The sequence below is a fragment of the Bos javanicus genome, chromosome 14 (genome assembly GCF_032452875.1).
Source record: "Bos javanicus breed banteng chromosome 14, ARS-OSU_banteng_1.0, whole genome shotgun sequence".
NCBI classification, from domain to species: Eukaryota; Metazoa; Chordata; class Mammalia; order Artiodactyla; family Bovidae; genus Bos; species Bos javanicus.
This window is the reverse complement of record NC_083881.1, coordinates 43,162,509-43,188,717: the sequence shown is the minus strand read 5'-3', so window position 1 is coordinate 43,188,717 and position 26,209 is coordinate 43,162,509. Positions and strand designations below refer to the sequence as shown.

The window sequence follows — 26,209 nt, the reverse complement described above, 5'->3', positions numbered from 1 at the left end:
TCAGTATGGAAACATCTTTAATCTTAACCATTTGAATGGAAATTTTCTAGGACATAAAATGTTTAACTTTTTCTTGATGTACTGGGATCATTACAGTAAACAAAGGTTTTGTACTCTGCTGCCATGCAATGGGACCCTGAAGATCTTTTGGGGTAAAACAGTCCTAGATTATTGTGGTTCTGAAGTTATTTGATAAACTTTTTAAAAAATTGAAGTATAGTTGATTTATAATGTTGTTTTTCAGGTGTACAGCAAAGTGATTCAAAGAATCTAAAAAGGAATATATATATATTCCTTTTTAGATTCTTTTTCATTGAAGGCTATTTTTTGTAAGCTATTATTTTTGAAATTTTGTAAACTTTTAAATTGACTATCTCTATACTTTTTATCAGGTCGTTAGCTACTGCTTCTCTGTATCAATATAACCCATTTTGAGACATTCTTTAATTCTAACTTTCAGTGTTCACCTTGGGCATAGAATACCAGTGCACTCACACACATACACATATACAAACTCAAGCATGTTTGCGTTTGCCTGTGTGTTAGAACTGTGTGCAAAGAATTGTGAACAAGGACTTGAGAGTTTTTCTATGAGTAAACTGAGTAGATTGTGAGTCCTCTATTTTGATTTCTCAGAGGCCAGTTTTGTTCATGTTTTTGCTCATTCTAGTAATACAAAGTTGCAAGACAAATCTTTTTGGACTTTGTTGAAAAGTTACTCCTAGATTTCCAGGGGAAATCTATCTTTCTAGAAACTTCTTCCTCAGTTTCATTCTTTGTTATCACTTTATTCTAGAGTAGGCAACTGTCATTAAAAAGGGATTCTTTTCATGAGAAATTCTTCACTCCATTGTCCCAACTTCACATACAAACTATTTTACCCACTATCTTTAAAAATATTATCATGATATTTTAAAACGATTGTCATTAAAAAAAAAAATCCACAGGTGCAAAAACAAACTGCAACCACGAGAGCTAAATCTCTCTCCCTCCCTCATTGTCCTCTTTGGCAGAATTCTATGGAAAGCTGAGAAAATGAACAGGGCTGTTTGACAGACTGAAACCCATACCAGCACTATTGAGCAATGTCTTGAACGTAAGTCCTTTTCAACTAAACAGAGGTATATTTTCTTTTATATTGTTGACTTTGACCCTGTAGCTTAGCAGAGAACACTTGTGCAACATTTTCTGGATCAATTGATCATCTGCTCAGAGCAGACAGGCATGTTTCTCATCATTAACGGGAAACCAAACCCATCGACATAATCCTCCATTCTGCTTTGTTTCTCTCCAGTCCTTCATGCTGCAGATTCTGAAATATTAATGAAGGGATATGAAAGCAATGGGCTTCATTCTCACACCCAGCCCCAGTAGAAGCAGAGGCAGAGAGTGGGAAGATGAGAAATGTCCTCATTTTGCAAAACAAAGTGCTTCTCCAAGTTGCCTTTTTCTTGAACTATCTGCCTGTGACACTCCCAAGGTGCTTGCTTAAAATACAGATTCCAGGGCCCATTCTACACTTACTCTACCAAAATTCCTAAAGGATGGGCCTTTGTGATTTGCATTTTAAATCAACCAGATGATGTCTTTGTTTTTTGTTGACCTACCAATTTCTATGTGTCTGACTCTCACATAAATACTACAAATAGTTGCTGCTGCTGCTGCTAAGTCGCTTCAGTTGTGTCCAACTCTGTTCGACCCCATAGACGGCAGCCCACCAGGCTCCCCCGTCCCTGGGATTCTCCAGGCAAGAACACTGGAGTGGGTTGCCATTTCCTTCTCCAATGCATGAAAGTGAAAAGTGGAAGGAAGTTGCTCAGTCGTGTCCGGCTCTAGCGACCCAATGGACTGCAGCCTACCAGGCTCCTCCATCCATGGGATTTTCCAGGCAAAAGTACTGGAGTGGGGTGCCATTGCCTTCTCCGATAGTTTATTTACAATATTGTATTAATTTCTTCCACACAGCCAAGTGATTCAGTTATATATATACACACACGCACATTCTTTTTCACATTCTTTTCCATTATGGTTTGTCATCATAGGAAACTGAATACAGTTCCCTGTGCTATGGAGTAGGACCTTGATTATCCATTTTATATGTAAAAGTTTGCATCTATTAACCTCAAACTCCCAGTCCACCCGCCCCACCCCCCACCCCTTGCAACCACAAGCCTGTTCTCTATGTCCGTGAGCCTGTTTCTGTTTCACGGATAAGTTCATTTGTGTCATATTTTAGATTCGACATGTAAGTGATATCATATGGGATTTATCTTTCTCTTTCTGACTCACTTCACTTAGTAGGATCGTTGCTAGTTGCCTCCATGTTGCTGCAAATGGCATATTTTGTTCTTTTTTATGGCTGAGAGAAGGCAATGGCACCCCACTCCAGTACTCTTGCCTGGAAAATCCCATGGACGGAGGAGCCTGGAAGGCTGCAGTCTATGGGGTCACTGAGGGTCGGACACGACTGAGCGACTTCCCTTCACTTTTCACTTTCATGCATTGGAGAAGGAAATGGCAACCCACTCCAGTGTTCTTGCCTGGAGAATCCCAGGGACGGGGGAGCCTGGTGGGCTGCAGTCTATGGGGTCGCACAGAGTCGGACACGACTGAAGTGACTTAGTAGTAGTAGTAGTAGTATTCCATTGTATTACATATGTACCTCATCTTCTTAATACATTCATCTGTCAACATTTACGTTGTTTCCATGTCTTGGCTATTGTAAATAGTTACATAGTAGCATTTTTAACCATTCAAAGTGTTTTCTATATATAATCCTCTGAGGCAGGCAGGGGAGGTATTATAGCCCCATTTTAGAAATGTGATTGAGTCCCCTGCAGCTTAATGACTTGGGCAAACTGTGCTGGGGCCTACTAGCCTGGGGTTAGTACTGGTACTCAGATTTTCTAGCCTTATTTCACAGCACACTTGGTGTTATAAGACCCAAGACACAGAGAAAGCTTATTAAAGTGTTCCTTAGAAATAGTGTTCAGGAAATAGTGCTCCTAGCTGAAATCAGCACCTTCAGAGTGCCTCCACGTGCTGTTGAGGGTGCTGTGCATTTGCTTCTAAAAGATGAAAGCCAAGACGGAGCCCTGGGCACCGAGGAGCAACAGGAATCTTCAAAACAACAACAAAAAATCTCATTCCTCTTTTGTTCGTCCCCTTCAATTTTCTGACCTTTTCCCTCCACTCCCTCTTTCTTGTAAAGACTCAAACTCTGAAATAATTATATGAAATTAAATCGGTAAAAACCAGGCTTGTTTCCTTGAGATTGATGTGTTAACATTCGGGGCACTTTTCTCAGGACTCAGGGAGACTATTATTTCTGAGCTTGGCTGCAGGAATCTTCCTCTTTCCCTGGGCAGGGTAGAATCTCCACCCACCCCCACCCCCTCAAAACGGTGTTTCTTCATTCCATGACCCTTCTCTCCATGACGCATCCTGACTGGGAGCAGAATGAGTGTAGAGTGTTTTTAGGTGCCCAAGGTATCGCTTACACTAGTCAGAACTACCTACTGTGGAGAGAGAGACTGAATTCTAATGGAGGGTTTCTTTGCACCATGTTGGATGTTAAGGTTTGATTCTTCAGGATGGCAAGCCCCAGACTCTGGGAGTCTAGAGGAGGTGAGGAAAATACCAGCTCTATATCAAGAGATAAGCAAGCGAGTTGGTTGTTAGCCAAAATAAATTTTTTCATGCAAAATGTATCACTCTGTAAAAAAGTAGTAACGGGGTTTCCCTGGTGGTCCAGTGGCTAGGACTGTGGGCTCCCAGTGCAGGGGGCCAGGGTTCGATCCCTGGTCAAGAAACTAGAATTCATGTGCTGCAATAAAATTCAAAGATCCTGCAGGTAGCAGCCAAATAAAGTATAAAAACAAAAAAGTAATAACAGTTAAAAAAAAAAAAAAAGAACAACCCTCCCCATCACTGTGTGAAATAAAATTAACAAAAGATGGAAAGATCCCTGTGCTTCTTTGCATTGAAAAATGCCTTGGGTGCTCAGTGCTGAATCTCCAAGTTCCTGAGGCCGCCCTGGAGGAGGGGGCGGGGGTCAGGTTTAGGAGGTGCCAGCCTGCCGTGACACATCGTTCCTAATGATGACGCCTTTGTAAACTCCTTCCCTTTCTCTTCACAGGACTTGTAAAAGGCACCCGCAAGCCTCTGCCTTCCTGTGCCTCCCTGCCCTGAAGTACAAATCTTCTTCTTGCAGGAAGTGCAGAGCAAAGTTCAAAGCTTTCTCCATCAAAAGAAAGTGTGCCTGATCTAGTGTAACATGATTACGTGACAATTAGCCACCCCCCAAAAAAAGCCAGGATTGTGCTGGCTCCTTGCAATCTTCACATTTCTAAGAGCTATTTATCACTTCCCTGTTCAGGATAAAGATGCACTCCCCCAAACTGAACACCACTTAGGGTCTAACCCCTGGAGGAGGGCATGGCAACACACTCCAGTATTCTTGCCTGTAGAATCTCCATGGCCGGAGAGCCTGGAGGTGCATGGGGTGGCAAAGAGTCCCACAGGACTGAACAACTTAGCAAGCATGCAGCCAGGGTCAAAGCAACTGGTAGTTTTGGGCTGTCTGGGGATAGAGAGTTATAAAGAGGTGGTGATGAGATGTCCCCACCAGATTCAGAGGCAAAGAGATGAGCTTCTAGGAGAGAGGACAAAGAAAAAAGAAAAGCAAGGATCTGCAGACGCCGGGGCAGGCTCTGAGCTCTGGCGATTTTCTGTGTGACTGCGAGGTTTCTTTCCTTGCTATAAAACAAGCCCAGTTCAACCGATGTTAAAAGAGGGTTAAAAGGGGCCATAAATCTTTCTGGGCAATGAAGATCCACGGAAAACTCAGCCTGATGTCTTTTACATCTGTTTCAGGTTCTCAGCCTCATCGGACTCAACTGCCTTTTCTCCAGAGATAACTCACGAGCCCCATTCAACCCGCTGAGTGGCGGGTATAGGGTGTCACACCCCTCGGAGCCCCGAGGATGAGGGGTGAGCGTCCGGGCAACCGCCAAGCTCCTGAGGCTGGCCCACTGACACCGTGTAAGTCTACACCCTGGGGCGGTGGAGGGGAGGCGTCCGGACTGACAGCGTCAATGGGCAGCGCACACACAGCCGGGAGAGGGGAGCCTGGGCGGGTGGGAGCGCGCTGGCTGAGGTTGGTCACACGGAGATTGAGTTTCAGCTGAATTAGATCAGAGCTGTGGGAAACAGCACCTCCTTCACACACACAGCCGGTCTCCTCGGAAGATGTGGGAGGGCGGCTGGGGAGACGGAGGCAGGCAGCTGCGCTGCGATCCCAAGTACAGCCCGCAGCAGCCCTCAGGGACCTTAATTACTGTCTCCCTCTCCCCAGCGCAGGAAGGCGGGGGGCTTTAGGCTGAGAGGCTCCGGGGTATCAGGGAGAGATGGGGCAGTCAGCGCTGAGAACACAGCGTGGTGTAGGAGTGAGTCTGTGTGTGTCTTTGAAGGACGACGGCGTGATGATGGAAGTATGGGAATGGCGTGGTACTCTTAGGTCCACAGCTGCACGAGGCAAACTGCAGAAGGGATTTCGGTGCCTTTAACCCTGTATCTTTAGGGTTTTGATGTTTTATAGCATTTCACTAACATGCAACCTGAGCTTTCATGAATACCATAGCTGTGTTCGCTGTTACCCACTGGTCCTCTGATCTCCTGTCTCTGCTTAATAGCCTAACACCATTTCAGTGACCCAGAATACCAGCTTTTTTAGGGGAGGCGTTGAAGAAGTGGAAGATGGAGGGGAAGTTTTCAAATTAAAACGGGGACACTTGCAGTTCGATTAAAAAGGGCAAGAAGTCAGCGGCTTTGAAACCCGCCCCCTCTGGATGATGGGGAAAAGCCGCTCTAGGAGACATTGGAAACACGCTTGTTCTAAACTAGCACCAGAGTGGCTTTCTCCAGGGCAGGGAGCGCCTGGCATTCGGTCCAGGACGTTTGAATCAGAGAGCCTTCAAATGATCCTTTTTTCTTTTCCTGTCACTCAACAAGAGGCTGGAGGCAAAAAATTCGTCCAGGAACTTCCCCTGAACCAAGCAGAAAACAACAGGAGGCTGTCCAGAGCTCCCTAAACTTTTTGGTTTGCATGTCAATTTCAAGCTCACTGCTGCTGGTGAGAAAATGACCTCGAACCATTGCTCACTGAAGATGCCATGTTTGTTACCATGCTGGGTGCTGTGCTTAGTCGCTCAGTCGTGTCTGACTCTTTGCGACCCGCAGGGTGCCCCCCCACATAATGCTCTTTTTCTTAGATGGAGAATTTTCTGGAGTTTAAATGTGGGACTGAGGGATGTGTGAGGGATGTGTGGGACTGAGGAAACCAACCAGGCTGCTCCCAGTGGATGGCTTGTCACCCCCTCAGTAAAGAGACACCCAGGGCAGAGACAGTCTGCTGTTCAGGATCTGACTCAACATTTGAATTCTTAGGCAGTTGCCGCTTTCCTGGATTTCTTGAGATTCACAAAATGAGACGATTCAAACCCTAGCAAGAACTCAGGTGTTGTTTTGAATTCTCCTAGCTTAGGTGGATTCCCCAAAAGGGCATAGGGAAAGTTTGCTGGGAGTCCGTGAGTCATCCACGATTAAAAATGTGTATGTAAAAATGCTATATGACTTCCTCTGTCCCCGGGAAGAGAGTTCTTACATCTTCAACAGATTTTCAGGAGCCCAAGACTCTCTCTGATTTAAGAACTACTGGTTTTATTTTTTACATTTTATTTATTTATTTTTGGTTATGCTGGGCCTTCATTGCTGCATGTGGTCTTTCTCTAGTAGCAGACAGCAGGGACTAGTCTCTAGGTGCGGTGCCTGGGCTGCTCATTGCAATGGCTTCACTTGTTGCAGAGCACAGGCTCTAGGCACATGGGCTTCAGCAGTTGTGGCACACAGGTTCATTAGTTGTGGTGCATGGTCTTGGCTCCTCTGCAGCATGGGCAGTCTTCCTGGATCAAGGGTCAAACTCGTGTCCCCTGAGTTGGCAGACAGATTCTTATCCACTGCAACACCAGGGAAGTCTAGAACTACTGTTTTATATTGAAGATTTTCCAAAGGCAATGTCAGTTGGTTGGAGGAGGACATTGGCCTCCCTCAGTCATAGGTTCTACAAAGTGAAATATATCATGCCACAGTGGAGGCTGGCTGTTTGCTTCATGTAACTCAAGGAAAACAGTAACTGAGGGCGCACAAAAGCAGGGTGTCCACAGAGTCACTGCTGATGTGAGTACACTGAGCGTGGGGTATGCCTATCCCTGGGATGGATCTAAGCATTTGACGCCCTGATCCCAGAAATTGTGGCAGTGTTCTGGCAGGATTATATTATTGAAGAGAGAAAACATAAATGAGAAACTTAAAGAGCTTACAGTCTAGTCCAAACTTGCTAAACCTCTTAGAAAAGGAAGTTAGATAAATACAGAGTGAGATTGGATCCATCCCATGGAAAGAATGTGCCCTGGCCTGCAGTGGTATAAACCTCTTTCTGCCAAAGCAGGGAAGGGTTCCTGGGGGAAGAGGTGGTTGTCATAAAATGTCTTGAAAAATGACAAAGATACCAGAATTACCACAGTCCTCTGGAGTTCCAAATTTGATGTTTAGCTGAAAATTGTAGACATGTTTTGCCTTAAGAAAATCCAAGTTTTAGGGACTTTCCTAGTGGTGCAGTGGATAAGAATCTGCCTACCAATGCAGGGGACATGGGTTCAATCTCTAGTCTGGGAAGATCCCACATGCTGCGGAGCAAATAAGCCCGTGTAACGCAACTACTGAAGCCCGTGCATGCAACAATAGTAACCGGCACAGTGAGAAGCCTTTGCACTGCAATGGAGAGTAGCCCCACTCAGTGCGAGGAGAGAAAGCCCACACGTAGCAACGAAAACCCAATGCAACCAAAAATAAATACATTTTAAAACAGGAAAATCCAATTTGTATAAATAAACTGATTTCCAGAAGCAGACAAATTGGGGATGGTGATAATTTACATCAAATAATAGCTATTCTTGATGCCAGATTCCTATGAATGAAATTTTACATATTGTATTTCAAGTAACCTTATGACAACTCCGTGGAGAGGTGCTTGTTTTCCCATTTATCAGATAAGGCTTAGGAAGCTTAAAAAACTTCTTTGCTGTTACTTCTCAACTGAGTGGCAGAGAGACCAAGGCTGAAAGCTAGATGAGGCCATCTCCAAAGGCCATTCATTCCCTTATAGTCTCCACTGGGTAGCTCCTCAGTCCAGTGGAATCTGTTGCTTTGCTCAAAATGTCAAGACTCCAAATTCATCTTATAGATGACTTGATTTTCAAACATCAAGAAAAAAAGAAATGGCTACTAACCCAGTGTCTGCCATCTCCCTGGTACTATGCCAGGAGACACAAGTCTCTCATTTTGTAAAAAATGAAATTTGACAAAAAATTTAATTTATGTGGAATATTTTCAAAATACATTTATCAAAGTCAGTTCTACACAGGCAAATTGTCTCTCACTTAAAAAAAAAAAATCACAAACTGGTCAAAACTTTCCCAGGGCAGAGGGTGGATGGCACATCCTATGCCTAGTAGAGTATCTGCCATAGCTCAGTAAGTAATTACTGAATAAATAAGCAAGTATTTAATACATGGATGAACTATTTTGAGAACAGTGATTAAGAAGTCTTATTCCTTAAAATGGAAGCAGGAGGGCTTCCCTGGGGGTCCAGTGGTTAAGAATCTGCCTGCCAATGCAGAGGACGTGGGTTCGATCACTGGTCCAGGAAGATTCCACAAGCCTATGCACCACAACTAACGAGCCCATATGCCCTAGAGCCCTTGCTCAGCAACGAGAAGCCACTGCAATGAGAAGCCCGTGGACCACAACTAGAGAGTAACCCCTGCTCGCAGCAAACTAGAGGAAGCCCAAGCACAGCCATAAATAAATAAATAAAAATTTAAAAAATAGAAGTAGGACATGGGCACTGGCCACAAAGATATAGGCATAGCTCGTTATACACCAAAAGTGAACTTGTTTGCAGAAAACTAAGAATAGTGAGAGAGAAAATAAGCTGTGGAGAGCTCAATTTTGCAACTTGAAAAACTATACTTTGCTTTTCTATTGTTTGTTTCTATTCAGATTGAGGAAACGAAAAGCTCTTGCTAGTTGAAACTTCTACCCTGATAAAAAATAATACCCTTTTCAGAGATCTCAACGAACAAGTCTTGTGATTTGTTTTCATTACAGCACTGGAATCTGTATGATTTCAAGCATAATCTCTACCTTCTCCCCTCTCTCAGCATGTATGTGTGTGTTTGATAAATATTGATGTGTCAGGGATCTTCGGTACTGGGGAATTAACTTTTAATTTTTTGCTTGGGAGTGCAAATAGTTAATAAAAATATAATGCCGTTGGTGAACCAGAGCTTGAAAAAATGAACCACTTTGAGGCCAGCAATCATGGGCTTGAATTGCAGCTTAAGAAAGGTCATTTCTGTTGAAAAGTATCCGGAAGCAAGTGCTACCAAGGGGAACTATGCCCTTTCCAGACTTGAATATACGCTTAAAGTTGTGGATAACCATCCCTCTTGCGAAATGCAGGGATTCAAGCACTTAGAGCGTTGATGTAGATGCTATCTTAAGACTGTTTGCAGGTCTCTGGTGTGGTCAGAGTTCGTGGAAGGTAAAGTGGTATGAAAAGTTAGCTGCCTTTACACAGAAAGTCCCAGGCAAGATAAACCCAAGGAGGAACACACCAAGACACATAGTAATCAAACTGACAAAAATTAAAGACAAAGATAAAATATTAAAAGCAACGAGAGAAAAATGACAAATAACCTACGAGGGAACTCCCAGCAGGCTATCAGCTGATTTCTCAACAGAAACTCTCCAAGCCAGAAGGGGATGGCATGATTATATTTAAAGTGATGAAAGGAAAGAACCTACAACCAAGAATACTTTACCCAGCATGACTCTCATTGGGATTTGATGGAGAAAGCAAAAGCTTTCCAGAGAAGCAAAAGTTAAAAGAATTGAGCACCACCAAACCAGCTTTACAACAAATGCTAAAGGAACTTCTCTAGGCAGGAAATGCAAGAGAAGGAAAAGACCTGTAGAAAACAAGCCCCAAACAGTTAAGAAAATGGTAATAGGATCATACATATCAATAATTACCATAAATGTAAATAGATTTAATGCATCATCCAAAAGACATAGACTGACTGGGTGGATGAAAACATGTGCATGAATGCACTTCCACTTATTACATCACTCTGCTGGACCCCCTAAATTTTATGTAATTATTTTGTATTTTTAGGTTAATCATGTGCCCATTATGGCTTGCAATTGTAATTATCTTTTTTTTTTTTTTTGGTCTGGCTATTTGATTGTGAAAACTGATACACATCTTTTACTATTGTGATTATGTAACTAATATTCACTTAATACCACTGTGTCATGATGGGTCAACAGAAAAATAATAGAACTGTGTATCACCAAAACTATGATTTAATAGAAAAACCTGTAATCACTTTTTAAAATCCAGATGCACATAAAAATTATCTTGAAACTTTTTGAAAAGTACAAATGCCCAGGTATTGCTTTTTCTCTCCAGAGTTCCAGATATATTTCTAATGAGTAGTCATGTTTAAAAACAACTGGATTATATGATGATCTTTTACTTTAATCTAATTTGTTTCACTTTTTCTATTTCATATTCAGTGCTCCCATTGCATTTAGTTTCAGTTCAGTTCAGTTCAGTCACTCAGTTGTGTCCAACTCTTTGCGACCCCATGAACCGCAGCATGCCAGGCCTCCCTGTCTATCACCAACTCCCGGAGTTTACCCAAACACATGTCCACTGAGTCAGTCATGCCATCCAACCATCTCATCCTCTGTCATCCCCTTCTCCTCCTGTCTTCAATCTTTCCCAGCATCAGGGTCTTTTCAAATGAGTTAGTTCTTTGCATCAGGTGGCCAAAGTATTGGAGCTTCAGCTTCAGCATCAGTCCTTCCAATGAATATTCAGGACTGATTTCCTTCAGGATGGACTGGTTGGATCTCCTTGCAGTCCAAGGGACTCTCAAGAGTCTTCTCCAACACCACAGTTCAAAAGCATCAATTCTTCGGTGCTCAGCTTTCTTTATAGTCCAACTCTTACATCCACACATGACCACTGGAAAAACCATAGGTTTGGCTAGATGGACCTTTGTTGGCAAAGTAATGTCTCTGCTTTTTAATATGCTGTCTAGGTTGGTCATAACTTTTCTTCCATTTAGTTATGTTTCTTCATTTAGTTTATGTTTTCTAATTTCTCCATCTCTTCTTTTTTCTTTTTTCTTTTTTTGATATTCTTTCTCAAGCCTTTATCAAGCATAGTAGAAAAGCTTTTGTATACATACATATAAATAATATGTATAATGTATATATATTTTAGAAGTCTTATGAATCTTTAACTAAAAAGTTTATGACATTTTGATTCCACCTGTTTGATTTAGAATGAATAGAATGCTAGATTTCTGATTTTAAAAATAGATATGCAACAAGCAACAAGAGTTTACTGTATAGCACAGGGAACTATATCTTGTTATAACTGTATAACACAGGAAACTATATCTTGTAATAACTGAATAGCACAGGGAATTATATTTTGTAATAACCTGCAATGTAATGATGTAATAATAATGTAATAATCTATAATGGAAAATAATTTCAAAAATAATACGTGTATATGTATAACTGAATCACCTTGCTGTGCACCTGAAACATTGTAAGTCAACTATACTTCAACAAAATATATATATTAAGGAAGAAAAAAGTTAGCTGCTTCTGGTTTTTAGCTCATTGTGTATCTCTTCAGGCCAATAGCAGAGCATGGTAGAGTCTGGAGAAGGCAGGCAATGCAACAGGGAAGAAACTTTGTATTCTATTACAGATTAATCACTAAAGAAATGTTGCCTATAAGCTTAAATTATAGGTGATGGTGCATCTCTGGCTACACTGCTTCCCAGGTAACAAGCGTCAAGCTTTGTTTAGTTCACAGGAAACATCCTGACTAGGCTCACCTGTGAATAACACCAAGAAGGAAGAAATTAAGTATCCCTTCCAGAGTCTGACCATAACCAGGAAATGTTTGATTTTACTGCCTCCCCTTTTAGTATAAAAGATGTCTGAATTCTAACTCAGGTAAGATGGTTCTTTGGGACTCTAGTCCAGCATCTTCTTGGTCTGCTAGCTTTCTGAATAAAGTCAGTATCCCTCCTTGCCCCAACAGCTATTCTCTTGTTTTATTGGCCTGTCATGTGGCGAGCAGGAGGAGCTTGGACTCAGTAATAGCAATAATGATCAGATTCAGGGCTCTTCGGGAAGCTTATCTCGGGCTTCCCTGGTGGTCCGGTGGTGAAGAATTTGCCTTGCAATGCAAGGGATGCCAGTTCGATCCCTGGTCCAGCAAGATCCCACATGCCGTGGAGCAACTGAACCCGGTGCCACAACTACTGAGGCCTCGCTTTAGAACCCGTGAACTGCAACTACAGAGCCCACCCAAGGTGACTACTGAAGCCTGTGTACCTAGAGCTTGTGCTCTGCAACAAGAGAAGCCGCTGCGACGAGAAGCCAGGCACCACAACAAAAAGTGATTCCCGCTTGCCACAACTAGAGAAAGCCCTCGTGCAGCACCAAAAGACACAGCACAGCCAAAAGTAAATAAATAAAATAAATAAATCTTGCTCCCCTAGTGGTTCGGCTGGTAAAGAATTCACCTGCAGTGCCAGAGACCTGGGTTCAGTCCCTGGGTTGGGAAGATCCCCTGGAGAAGGGATCAGCTACCCACCCATGTATAGTCCATGGGATCACAGTCAGATGTGACTGAGCGACTTTCACCTTAAAAAAGTTTATCTTATTGCCTGCTGCACAGGATACAAGTACATATCCCTGTGAGGTTGTTCCAAGGATTGAGCCATCTTTCTTTCCTTTCTTCCTTCCTCCTCTTTCTTCTATTCATTCACTAAATCTTTTGTTTTTTTAATACACCTCATCTGGTGTGATGGAACATACAAATAAGGACTCCAAGTCCAGGGGGCGGTATAGGTTAGAGTTATGCACAGCTGTTGGTTGGACAGGGCAGAGGAGGACCCAATCATTGGCAGTCAGGGACAAGGAGGATTTCTCCAGAGGACATGATCTTAAACTGAGATTTGATGAACACAAGAAAAGTTTTTTAGGAACAAAAGAGATGGTAAGGCTCTCCAGGCTGATGGTATGCCATGTGTAAAAGCATGGAGGGATTGGGGAGAGGGCAGGCAAGGGAAATTGTGGCAGATGTTGAGGTAGATGTCATCCTACCAGGACCCTGAGCTGTGTATGGAGCCATGATGGGAGATGATGTCAGATATGGGTTAAATTTGCTAACATTTACTAAGCACCTGCTCTTTTCTATGCATTGTTCTAACGGCTTTCTTTATTGACTTAGTTCATTATTACAACAGCCCCATGAGGTAGGGACATGTCCCCTATTTTACAGATTCACAAGGAGATCAAGTATCTGTCCCAAGAGCTCACCCCAGACAGTTTGACTCCAGAGCCTGTAGTCTTGATGGCTATGCCAGGCTGCTGCTCTGACAGCCTCAGGTTTGCCTTGACAAGTGGCCAGGGAGAGACTCTTTCCTACCCACTGGTCCAGGTTAAAGTAGAAGTTACCATGAATGTGGATACCAGTTTTTCCTTCCTTACATCAAAGTTGCTCATGCTGTTTTAATATCAAAATATCAATGCTGGGGGTAGGGACCATGTCTGTTTTATTCATCGATGCATGTTCAGCACCAAGCACAGCACCTGTTACACAGTAAGTACTTATTAAAGGTTTATGGGATAAACAATTAATTCATTGATTTTTGCCTATTAATCTTATGATGAAGAAGTGAATTCAGACTTCTTCGGTGTAATATTTCTTTTCTTAATTAAACAAAAGCAAAGCACTCCACTAAAACGTTGACACATATCATATGTACAGTTGGAATTCTGCAACACAGTCAGCCCCAAGACAAAGCTTACAGAGATTAGTTTCTTCCAAAAGTATTAATCAATTGCATGTGTGTATTCCACTTATGCCATAGTTATTTCTCTTTATTTAATATGTGCATTCTTCAATTTGGGGCTTCCCAGGTGGCTCACTGACAAAGAATCCACCTGCAATGCTGGAGACATGGATTCAATCCCTAGATCGAGAAGATCCCCTGGAGAAGGAAACGGCAACCCACTCCAGTATTCTTGCCTGGAGAATTCCATGGACAGAGGAGACTTGTGGGCTATAGTCCACGGCATCACAAAGAGTTGGACATGACTTAGTGACTAAACAACAACATCAACAACAAATTTCATCAATTCGCAGATTATCCAAGCTTCCCACTCCTCTCCCAGTTAACATAAATCAAAAGGAGGGTCCTGTGTGCCTATGATTTTCATAGAATCTATGATACTTCTTTTGATGATGATCAACAGTTGACTACGTTAAACTTTAAAGCTGCAAAAGATTGGGTAAGTGATACAATTAGGTTATACCATGGTCCAAGAGTGGGCCTTGCTTAGCGACATTAATGCATCAATTGCTTCCAATATATTTCAGTGTTTTCAATGAAGTGGCTCTTTCCTTTGCAAGAAAATAAAGAGCACGGTAGAAATAGAGACGTGTGCTTGTGGTTTGGTCAGCAAGGAAGGCAAGGCCTTATGCGCTTTGTCCGTCAACACCGATAAGCTGTGACATCAGGAGGCGAGGAGGCTCTCCAGCTGTTCCACCTACGCTAGGTCCCGAGTGCCATCATCCCCCACAGGAAGCTGAGGAAGTCCAAACAGAGAAAGAGGAGTGCCGTCAATACACCATCTTCTCCTCAAATGGAGTTTTAGAAATTGGCACCCATGTATGCCTCTGGCCCATTCATCTTGATGTGTGGCTAAAACCATCACAGTATTGTAAAGTAATTACCCTCCGATTAAAATAAATGAATAAAATTTTAAAAGTACTACAATCTGAGGGGGGAAAAAAGTCATTACAATGGAAAAAAAAGAAATTATGTGAGTATCCATATATTTTGAACTTCAAGAGACCTTAGTTTTCCAGGTTTCTTCCTTGTAGCACAAAAGTACATGTTTAGAACATCTCAGTTGGTACAGTTTCTCTAGAAAAACTTTTATCAAAAAAAGCCAAAATTAAAAAACAAACGACAGTCAAAACTAGAACAAGATAACAATAATTGTTTTTTATGAAAAAAACATTTTTCTTTTATTTCTTATGCATATGTGTGGTTTCAACAGTATTAGATGCCTTTCATCCAATTATGAAAACTATAAATGATTATCACTAACCTGATTTTTGTGCTTTACCATTTTGCTGTTGTTGTGGTTTAGTTGTTAAGTCATGTCTGACTCTTTTGTGACCCCCATGGACTGCAGCCTGCCAAGCTCCTCTGTCCATGGGATTTCCCAGGCAAGAAGACTGGAGTGGGCTGCCATTTCCTTTTCCAGGGGATCTTCCCGATGGAGGGATAGAAGCTGTGTCTCCTACATTGGCAGGCAGATTCTTTACCACGGAACCACCTGGGAAGCCCATGCTTTACCATTTACAAATACACAAACATCTATTACAAGATTTTTATTTGTTCATTTGGCTCTCATAAGCCCTTTCTCAAATGAGAAGAGGTATCATTATTCTGTTTTAACAAATGAGGAGACTGAAGTTCAGGGCAGATCCCAGCTGAGGGGACTTATCTAGGGCCATGAAAAATAATGTAGCCCAAACAGGAACCCAGTTCAGATTTTAACCTGCCAGATTTTAACTGAGCCATTCTGTGGATAAACCAAGAAAAGTGGGATAGTTGTTATTGAGTGTCCACCATGGGTTAGATAATTTCAAACACGCTACCTCAACTACAACCTCCAGGGTAGGGATCTACTATCAAAGATAAAGAAACTAAGGTTCAGAGAGGACCCATGACTTCTTAGATGCTTAGTAAATGGCTGAGCCCTTTCACTGAGAAATAATAGATAACCCTGGGAAGAGAGGGGTTGTTTCACTGTCAAGTTACTGACAAATCTTGAGAATGCAAAGCCAGGCAGAGTTTCTCACAAAAGGAAGCTTATTTGTAAAACGAGAGTTTGGGAGCCCCCCCCCACCCCTTTTTTGGGCTATTTTGAGGAGTATTTTCTTTTCCTTTTCAGAAAGTCTTTATCAGGAACCATATCTTTGCTCCGTCACCTGCAAACAGACTTTACAACAATGAAAACCACCCTCTGCAGGATATTGATTCTGATGGAACAAAAGTTGATTAAGCAGAATGGTGGCTTTTTTTTTTTTTTAAACTGGAGGAGTTCCAGATCTTTCCTTAGTCCCGTCTCTCCACGAAAATGAGCTCTATCCTCACAAATCTACAGAAAACCCAAGTCAGAAGGAAGATTTACGATGGGAGACACTGGCCGGAAGACAGCTATCTGGCAGACTATCGAGAAGCTCATCTTTGTGTTATTAGAGAAACACTCTCTCTCGACAGGATATAGCCTGGTTATCGAGTAATCTTCTCAAGTTTCATCCCCATTCTGCTTACAAATGCCCCCAATATAAAGAGATGCATTTCATTAAGACAGTTTTTTTAAGAGGCAGTTTATCCCAGCTGTTGCTGTCTGTCTTAAACACCTACCTTTTCACCCTCGTGTGGAGTTTGCATGTTAAGTGCTGTAAAAAGGGAACTTAGGAACTCTCAGCAAAGGAAAAACACCAAGGCTGTCGGTGGGAATAGAAGTAAAAAAAAAAAAAGAGAGAGAGAGAGCCCAGGAAGCTTGATATTCCAGAACCACGCCCCACCCCCACACCCCTTCCTCAGAGAGGAGACCTGGGTTAAGGCTTGCTTGCCCTGGGGCTTGGGGCTGACCCCAAACACTAGGGGCTGTAAACACTTTTCCAGTCACATAAACAGGAGGGATTCTTTGCCTGACACTTTGGAATTTTCCTGTCAGGAGCCGGTGGCAAAACAGAAGTGATAGATGTAGGTAGAAACAGGAGAATGGATCTGAATTGGAAGGTTTCTGGCTCCCCTCCCCCCAGACCTCTCTTTCCTCAGCACCTGATTTGCACTCCCATTGGCCCAGTGGGATTTGCTGGCAAATGACCTGTGGGCTTTCTCTTGCTCCTGGCTCTGTAAGCAAGAGAGCCAGAGGCTCTTGGTGTGTGTGTGCTTAGTCACTCAGTCGTGTCCAACTCTTTGTGACCCCATGGACTGTAGCCCCTGCCAGGCTCCTCTGTCCATGGGGATTCGCCAGGCAAGAATACTGGAGTGGGTTGCCATGTCCTCCTCCAGGGGATCTTCCCAACCCAGGGACTGAACCCAGGTCTCCTGCATTACAGGCAGATTTTTTTTTTAACCGTCTAAGCCACCAGGGAAGAGGCTCTTGAGGGGCTACTATGTCTGGAAGATTTTCATTGTGAGGGGTCAGGAAGTTAGTATTGAGTGTTCAATGGGGAAAACAGGGGGGTTGGTTCCAGAGCCCTGCCAGCGTCCCATGCAGCCTACATTAACTGATGGGGATGTGGGGCGGGGGGAGATGCTCCTTTGTTGGAGAGGAAGTAACCCGGGACTCCAGTCCACCCAATCCTGCATGAGGGGCTGCGGTGTTTGAAGTCGGGACTGGTGGGCTCAGGAAGCTGGCTGCATCAGGTTCCCATTAGCTCAGGCAGCGACACAGTGGGTTCACACCATGACATGGTAGCAATTAAGCCTTCTGCTACTGGTCCTTACCCTGGGGTGAGGTTCTTTTCTTCCTCACCCATGTGACTTCAAGTCGCCCTGGTTTCCTTATGGCTTGATTTCCTGCAGATTCCTGTTACTTCGTGTCTACTCTTCTGCGACCACTTATTAGACCACACAAATTGCAACAATTGTCTCCATCACACAGACCCTGTCCCAGATCCGCAATGCGTCTAGGAGGGATACTGCATCTCTCTGAAATGTGAGAGTTACTTCCTATGTAAATAGTTGGATTACCCCAAATCAGAGTTCATTCAATATTGAGGGAAAATAAACTAATCATCATACATGCATACCCTGAAGCAAACTATTCCTCCCCTCCCACATTACTTAAAACTCTGGTTTAAAACAATTATCTCTATCTTCAATGATGAGAGAGGGAAGGCGCAAAGAAATGACAGCAGTATGAAGTGGAAAATTAAAAAGATAAAATTATGATGTCTTTTTTCAAGGAAGAAGAATATTTCTACATATAGAAAAAGCGTTTGGGGTTGAACTTTGAAAAACTGCAAGACTTAGGAAACTTGGAAGTCAGTGGGATGAAGAAAAGGGCATATTAGGAGACAAACAAGAGCATAAACACTGATGGATGCTGTGGGAAGTAAGACTGTATAGTTGCCCCTCGGTGTCCGTGGGGATTGGTTCCAGGAGCCCCTGCAAGGGATGCTCAAATCTAAGGACACTCAAGTCCCTTATATTGAATGGTGAAGGATTAATACAGACAGTCCTCTGCTGAGTCTGTGGTTGGTTGAATCCACGGATGCAAACCCTGAGGATGCAAGCTCTGCGAACACGGAGGGCCAGCTGTACAAGACACAGTTTCTGCCTTCAAGAGGCAGGTTTTAATTCAGTTAAGGTGATAAAAGAAGCACAGGTAGGAAATAATTTAGAGGACAATGTAAGACACGGTACAGGTAAATCACTTCAGATTTAGGTAATGAACTGCGCTTTGTGAACAATCAGTGCTGTTTCAAGTAAGGGAATTGTCAAAGTTCAAAGAAAGAGCTGGGTCAGACTTGAGGAGGAGTGGGATGTAGTTAGATGTGTAGGGCTGAATGAAGGGCATTGATAGGAAGGAAAAATGAATGGAATGAGAATTAGGCAGGCCATGTGCTGGAGACCAGTGGTTCTCAACCCTCAGTGTGTATTAATATCAGAACCCTCCAGGGGATGTCTTAACATACGTGGGCTCCACACTGGTGATTCTGATTTAGTGGGTCTGGTATGGGGTATGATGAGTGGCATTTCTATTAATAGTAAGTTCCCTGGTGATTTGAGTGCTCCTGGCTCAGGAAATCACCCTTTGAGAAGGACTGCTGTAGACAGATCAGCATGCCCCAAGCCCAAGCACTTATCTGGCAGAAATGCTGGAAAATCAGACTGTCCAGGGAAATCCACCCAAGAAGTATTAAAAGCAAGTATGTTGTTAACTCTCTTTATTTTCCTTTCTGGTGATTCTCCATCTGAGTGGCGCAATAAACTTTTATTTTTTTTGCCAATTCCCAGATGGCTTCTTGGTTGAGAATGAATTATTGTGAAAGAAAATGATGTTTTAGTGCCTCCAGAAGAAACTACTGCGGTTAAAGTTGGATGTTGTTGTTTAGTTGCTCAGTCATGTCCTACTCTTTGCGACCACATGGACTGTAGCCCACCAGGTTCCTTTGTCCATGGGATTTCCCAGGCAAGAATACTGGAGTGGGTTGCCATTTTCTTCTCCAGGGGATTGTCCAGATCCAGGGATAGAACCCCCATCTCCAGGTGGATTCTTTACCCCTGAGCCACCATGGAAGCCCTAAAGCTGGACATCAGTTCCAAAAAGACAGCTTTCATGATCCCTTCTATAACAAGCATATTTCTTAAATAGCTTTGCCACTACCAGCAAGTGTGGTCTTTCATGGGATTGTTGTTCTGGAGCTTTACATACTGGATGGCCAACCCACCTTAGAATCCAAGCATTAAAAACACTAGCCAGGACCTCCCTGGTGGTCCAGTGGTAAAGAATTTGCCTGCCAATGTAGGGGAAATAGGTTCTATCCCTGGTCCCTGGTCTGAGAAGATTTCACGTGCCACAGGGCACCTAAGCTCGAGAGCCGCAACTACTGAGCCCATGTGCCCCAAATTCTGAGGCCCACGTGCCCTAGAATCCCTGCTTCGCAACAAGAGAGGACACTGAAATGAAAAGTTCCTGCTCACCACAACTAGAGAAAAGCCCATATACAGCATCGAAGACCCAGCACAGCCAAAAATAATAAATAATTTTTAAAAACCCCACTGACCGAAGCTACCTTGCAAAATCATGCACTTTTCTTGCTTTTCTCAAAGATTTACATCCTTTATTGTCTCAAATATTATGTAAACATGTTTTAATGCCCCCTCCATAATCTTTTTGCTTTTGCATATTTAGTGAAACTTTACCACCATTGTTTCCCCTTATTTTTGCAGGTTAAAAAAAAAAAAAAAAAAGCAATCCTGGTTAATGTGAAAAAAACACATCTAAATGTGAAAATGTTTAAAAAATGTCTTCCCTTTGTCAAATAAAACAATTTCATAATCTTATTTCTATTGCATGGAGTTAGTCATGAGTTTCTCCAGGACTGTGTTGGCTTGACTGAGGTAGGACTAGTTTCCTGTATACTTTACATAATATTATGTGTATTTAAAGATCAAGTTCAGGCTATAGTATGCTATCCGTTGCAGACAGAAATGTGCAGTGTACTTTCCAATATTTCTTTCAATCTTTTGACAATTTAAGATGAGTTGAGTAGTATGCAAACCCCAGTAATTAGACATCGTCACTATGAACACAGTTAATAGCATGATTCATATTTATGAAGTACTAATGTCATATGAATACCAAAAACACATGATTGTACTGTTCAAATTTTGAATTGAGTAAACAGACAAAATAACTAGGAGGGCAATTTATTTTATAGCAGTGAACCAAGTTGATCTGTTTTTCATAATTCAATAAATGAAAGACAGCTAAGGTATATCAATTTTTAGGGTATTTATGTAGAAAAAAATGACATACTTTCATGTAATTAGAGGCTAAAAGTGCTCATTTATTCCTAAAAGCTAAGAAAAGGGAATTTTGCAGTGCAGATAAGAGATAGGTAGGAAAATACTGCATGTGTTCAGATCTGAAGAGGGCCTTTGAGGGGACGGCTGAGGAATTCACAGTGACTTGATGACAGGGTGAGAGCAAAATCCTGGATTTGTCAGAATTCCTGATTACTTGACTGGGACTCTATACTATGTCAAGGAGGCACTGGTGGATTAGAAAATAATTTTTTTTTAAATTTACCATGGTTTTATTACCTACTGGCATTTATTACCACCCCATCTCACACTTTAAGCAAATTAGTAAAACAGTATCTCGAATGAAAATGAGTTAAATGCAAGAAAGAAAATTTTATTTTTCTAACCCAATAGTAAAGATGTCATTAAAATTTTTTTTTTCTTGGTCAGGTGTATTTTTCTGTGAAGAATATTTTTTAAACAGAGATCATGTTTCCGTTAATGGATGACATCTGGTACACATTTTCGTTTGTGTGTTCCAGCTAGTGCATTTATACCTTGTGTTTGTTAGCTGTAGACATGGAAATTTCCAGCACAATACAGAAAGTTGTCAATGCCAGGTGTCACTTTAGAGAAAGGAGACTAGACTTTAAACAAATACATCGGTTAATTCATTTAAATGTCTTTTCTCACACTCACCCCGGGAGAACACACTTCTTGTTTACACTGTACTCTCAAAACTTTGTTAAAATTCCTCCAGTGTTTGCCCTCAGGCTAGTTAATGATTCTTCCCCCACCCATCCACCTACCCAAGAGATTTGGTCTCATTATTTAATCATCATTTTGTTTTTGACCCAAAGTACAATACTCAGTTTGGTTGACTACCTCACTTATCAAACAATGCTTAAATGATTTTTGGTTCTTTAAAAAAAAAAATCAAAACCAACAAAATCAAATCCATGTGGAGAGATGATGACATGATAAAAGAAAGGAGATATGAAGGAAAGGGCCAAGAGGAGGTCAGGAATGCTGTGGAAAACAGCAGCATCCTCAGAATCCATGTGGCCTTCCAAGGAGACTCTACCAACGGCATTAATTATGATGTTTGTGGAAAATGGTGCAGCCGTTTCCCTGGTGGCTCAAGATTCTGCCTGTAATATAGGAGATGTGGGTTTGATCCCTGGGTTGAGAAGATCCCCTGGAGGAGGAAATGGCCATCCACTCCAGTATTCTTGCAGGGAAAATCCCATGGATAGAGGAGCCTGGCGGGTTGCAATCCGTGAGGTCACAAAAAGTCAGACATGACTGAAGTGACTGAGCATGCACACACAGAGTGGAGGAAGAGATAGGGCTTTGGGGATGGACATGTACAGCCTGCTATATTTAAACTGGGTAATGAGAAGGTCCTACTGTGTAGAGTTCCCTGTGTAGAGCACAGGGAACTCTGCTCAATGTTATGTGGCAGCCTGGACAGGAAGGGAGTTTGGAGGGGAATGGATACTTGTGTATGTATGGCTGAACCCCTTTGCTGTCTGCCTGAAACTATCACAACTATCAAACTATCACAAGTATAGCTAATCAGCTATACTCCAAATGGCAACACACTCCAGTATTCTTTTCTGGGAAATTCCATGGACAGAGGAAGCTGGCAGGCTACAGTCCATGGGGTCACACAGCTGAGCACACAGCACACACATGTAAACTAAAAAGTTTAAAAAGAGTAAATGAAAAATAAAATATTAAAAATAACAGTGCATCCCCCCACCCCACCCCCCCGCTGTCACATCTTGTGCACAAAATCCCATCTGGGACTCATATGCTTAGAAGTTTCAATTTTAAATATTTGTATAACAAAAATAAAAGGGAACTAGCTCCTGAGTCCTGGACAAAGGATGTTGGAATGGATACGTTTTAGTCCTGGAAATGCTCCTGTTGTGTGCTTTCATTTCCCTCTTACTCTCCTTACTTCCCTAGGCTGCATCCCCTGCTCAGTCCCTTAGATCCTCTACTCCATTCTCAGTTCTCTGATCCCTTGACCACTGGCCTTCCCCACCCCTGTGCCTTGGCGGAGCCCACCTGGACGGACTGACGCTGCCTGTAGGCGGTGGACTCTGGGCTGCCCTCTTCTTGTCCTCCGTGTCTTTCCCACACCCCACAGAGTCTTATCCCCAAACTTCACAGCTCCCCTTGGACCCCCATCCCCTCCCTCCCTTTGCCTTGTACTTCCCATAAAAAAAAAAAAAAGATATAATAAAAGACATTTTTGAAAAAGAAAGGAAGGAAGGAAAGAATAAAAAGAAAGAGAATCAAAGAAAGAAGGAAGGAAGGAAGGAAGGAAGGAAGGAGAGAGAACAGAACACAGCACCATGGCTGGGTGCCATCACTCCTGTTGCATGCTTAGCTTCTAATCTCGTCCCTTTAGCTCTCCTCCACTTTCATTTCGGAGGGAACTGTCCCCTTTTTTCTTCCAAGGCTGTCCTTACCACCCTCAACCCCCTCCCCCCATCCGCCCTGAGCAGGCTTAGGCTTTATCAAAGACGTCTGTTCTCCTGCTGGAACTTCTGTTGCCAGCTATCTCCTATCTCCTTTTAGAAACCTACAGTTTCTCATCTTTCCTCTCCTCAAAAATAAAAACGACTTCCTTCAGCTTTCCTTCCTTCTCAAGCTACTGTCAAGCTCTGTCCTTCTGATTCCACCCACAGGTCTGGAAAGAAAGTCCCTACTTCCCTCTAGGCTGTGTTCACAGAGCCTCAGTCTATACCCGCCCTGCTCCTTGATTAAACCTGGTCTCAGTCATTAGACCCCTGGAGGAGGAGGACTGCTGGGTGTGCATCCAGCTCTGACACTTACGAGCTGGGTGGCCTTGGACAAGTTACTGCACCTGTCTGTGCCCCAGTTTCCTCATCTGGAAAATGGGGACAGTGATACTTTTGCTCCTTAAGAAACTTGGTGGCGGTGGTTTAGTTGCTCAGTCATGTCCGACTCTTGGTGACCCCATGGACTCTAGCCCACCAGGCTCCTCTGTCTGTGGGATTTCCCAGGCAAGAATACTGGAGTGGCTGGCCATTTCCATCTCCAGGGGATCTTCCAGACTCACTGATGAAACCCATGTCTCCTGCTTGGCAGGTGGATTCTTTACTACTGAGCCACCTGGGAAACCCCTTTAATAAACTTACATTTAATTAATTTATTATATTTGGGTGTACCAGCTCATAGTTATAGCATGTGGATCTAGTTCCCTGACTAGGGATCAAACCTGGGCCCCCCTGCATTGGGAGCATGGAGTTTTAGCCCCTGGACCACCAGGGAAGTCCCAATTTATGTTTATGAATGCAATAATGATAGGATAATAGTTTGGTTATAGAGCTTGGTCAGGATAATGCACAAGAAGGACAAAGAGAGACCATACGAGAAAGATGACTCATCCTGAGCCAGCCCCCTAGAATGCCCTTGTCTCTAATCCTGTAAAGTCCTTGTGAGTCATTCTAGTCCTGGTTCACAATCTATTTCTTCCTTAGATCATTCCCTGCCTGTCTGCACTGCCTTTGGAAATAGCATCTGTATGCTTGGTGCCCAGGGATTTAACCTTAGAACTTCTGTGGCTCAGCATTGCCTTACCTTGTCAGGTGGTTAGCTATGAACTTGCGCATCTCCTCTACAATGCTGTGTTTTATAATGCCTATTGTATTAGTTTGCTAGGGCTGCTATAACTAAGTGCCATAGGCAGTGTGACTCAACCCATAGAAAATTATTTTCTTACAATTCTAGAGGCTGGAAGTCTGAGCTCAAGGTGTCAGAAGGATTGGGTTCTTCTGAGTTCTCTCAATGGCTTGCAGATGGCCATCTTCTCCATGTGTCTTCATGTGGTCTTCCTTCTGAAGGTGTTTGTGTCCTAATCTCTTCTTCCCATAAGGACATCAGTCATATTGTATTAGAATCCAGCCTAATGACCTCATTTTAACTTGACCTCTTTAAAGACTCTGTCTCAAATGCAGTCACATCCTGAAGTACAGAGGGTTAGAACTTCAACATAGGAATTTTGGTGGGGGTCACAATTCAGTCCACAATACTGATTGTTGAATTGTTGACACCCCAATGACTTAACAAGGTGCCTGTCATGTTTGTGTCATGAATTAATTAAACAACATGAGAAGAAACCAGGGAAGGGGAAACAAGGCAGGATGCAGAGAAAAACAATTCCTAAAACCTACTTCTGATAGGATCTTTGGAAAGTCGTGGAGAAAGCAAGGAAGGTTAGTCATCACCTCTAAATGTTTTCCTTTCAATAACATGTCCTCACACCACAGTTATTTCTTTAGAGTTGGGTTTCATTCTTCTAGCAAAATGATACCCTTGGGAAAGATGACTTAATAGAAAGACAAAATGGAGCAAGGCATTCTGCTTTTATTATTACTACTATGAAGCTTCAGGGCTTCCCTGGTGGCTTAGATGGTAATGAATCTGCCTGCAATGCAGAAGACTGGGGTTTGATCCCTATGTTGGGAAGATCTCTTGGAGAAGGGAATGGCTACCCACTCTAGTATTCTTGCCTGGAGAATTCCATGGACAGAGGAGCCTAGTGGGCTACAGTACATGGGGTCACAGAGAGTCAGACACGACTGAGCAACTATCTCTTTCACTTTCACTTTTCACAAAGTCCTCATGTAGTAGAAAGTACATGTTAGCTATTGAAGGTTTTATTGTCGTCATCATAATCATCGTTGTTGGCTCCAAGCTCTATGAGGACAGGTTACTTCACACCTTGTTTATTGCTGCACTTCCTGTTCTCAACAAATTTAGTGAAAAGTAGAAGCTCAATATATTTGTTCAATAAAGGAAGATACTTTACCTCTGAGGCTTTCTTTCCTCATCTCTGCAAAGGACAAATGTTTGTTGAGCCCTTACTGTGTGTGAGGCCTCGAGCATTTTTTAATGTGGATCATTTCATTTTTATCCTCACACCAGTCATTTGAGGTGAATACTGTTATGAAACAGAGAGGTAAGATACCCGTCAAAGGCACACAGCTAACAAACAGAAGAGCTCAGAGTTTGTCAGACTCAAACCTGAAACACCAACCAACATGTTTTCATGCCTTCTTCCCATCCAGAAAGAGGGTGGAAAGCTCCATCTTCATGGGCCTGTTGAGACGATTCAATAGCAATGTAAGTGCCTGCTACGTAGAGGGAGGTCAGTTGTTATCAACTCTTCCACCTCACTCTGTACAGTTCACCTTGCTGAGCAGACAAGGGCTCTATCTTCCAACCAAAAACTCAGTCCAAGAGTGGTCCAGTGGTTAAGAATCCACCAGCCAATGCAGGAGACACGGGGTAGATCCCTGGTCTGGGAGGATTCCACAGGGCAACTAAGCCTGTGCACCACAGCTACTGAGTCTGTGCTCTGGAGCCTGTGACCCACAGAT

At 42.8% G+C, this 26,209-nt stretch overlaps 1 long non-coding RNA gene across 1 annotated transcript; it reads left to right on the top strand.

Annotated features, from left to right (window-relative positions):
* Positions 1-928: 928 nt before the first annotated feature.
* Positions 929-20,385, top strand: LOC133260567 (uncharacterized). Its single transcript, XR_009740865.1, has 3 exons — positions 929-1,096; positions 4,876-5,043; positions 16,192-20,385. It is a non-coding gene; the product is annotated as an uncharacterized LOC133260567 (long non-coding RNA).
* Positions 20,386-26,209: the final 5,824 nt, after the last annotated feature.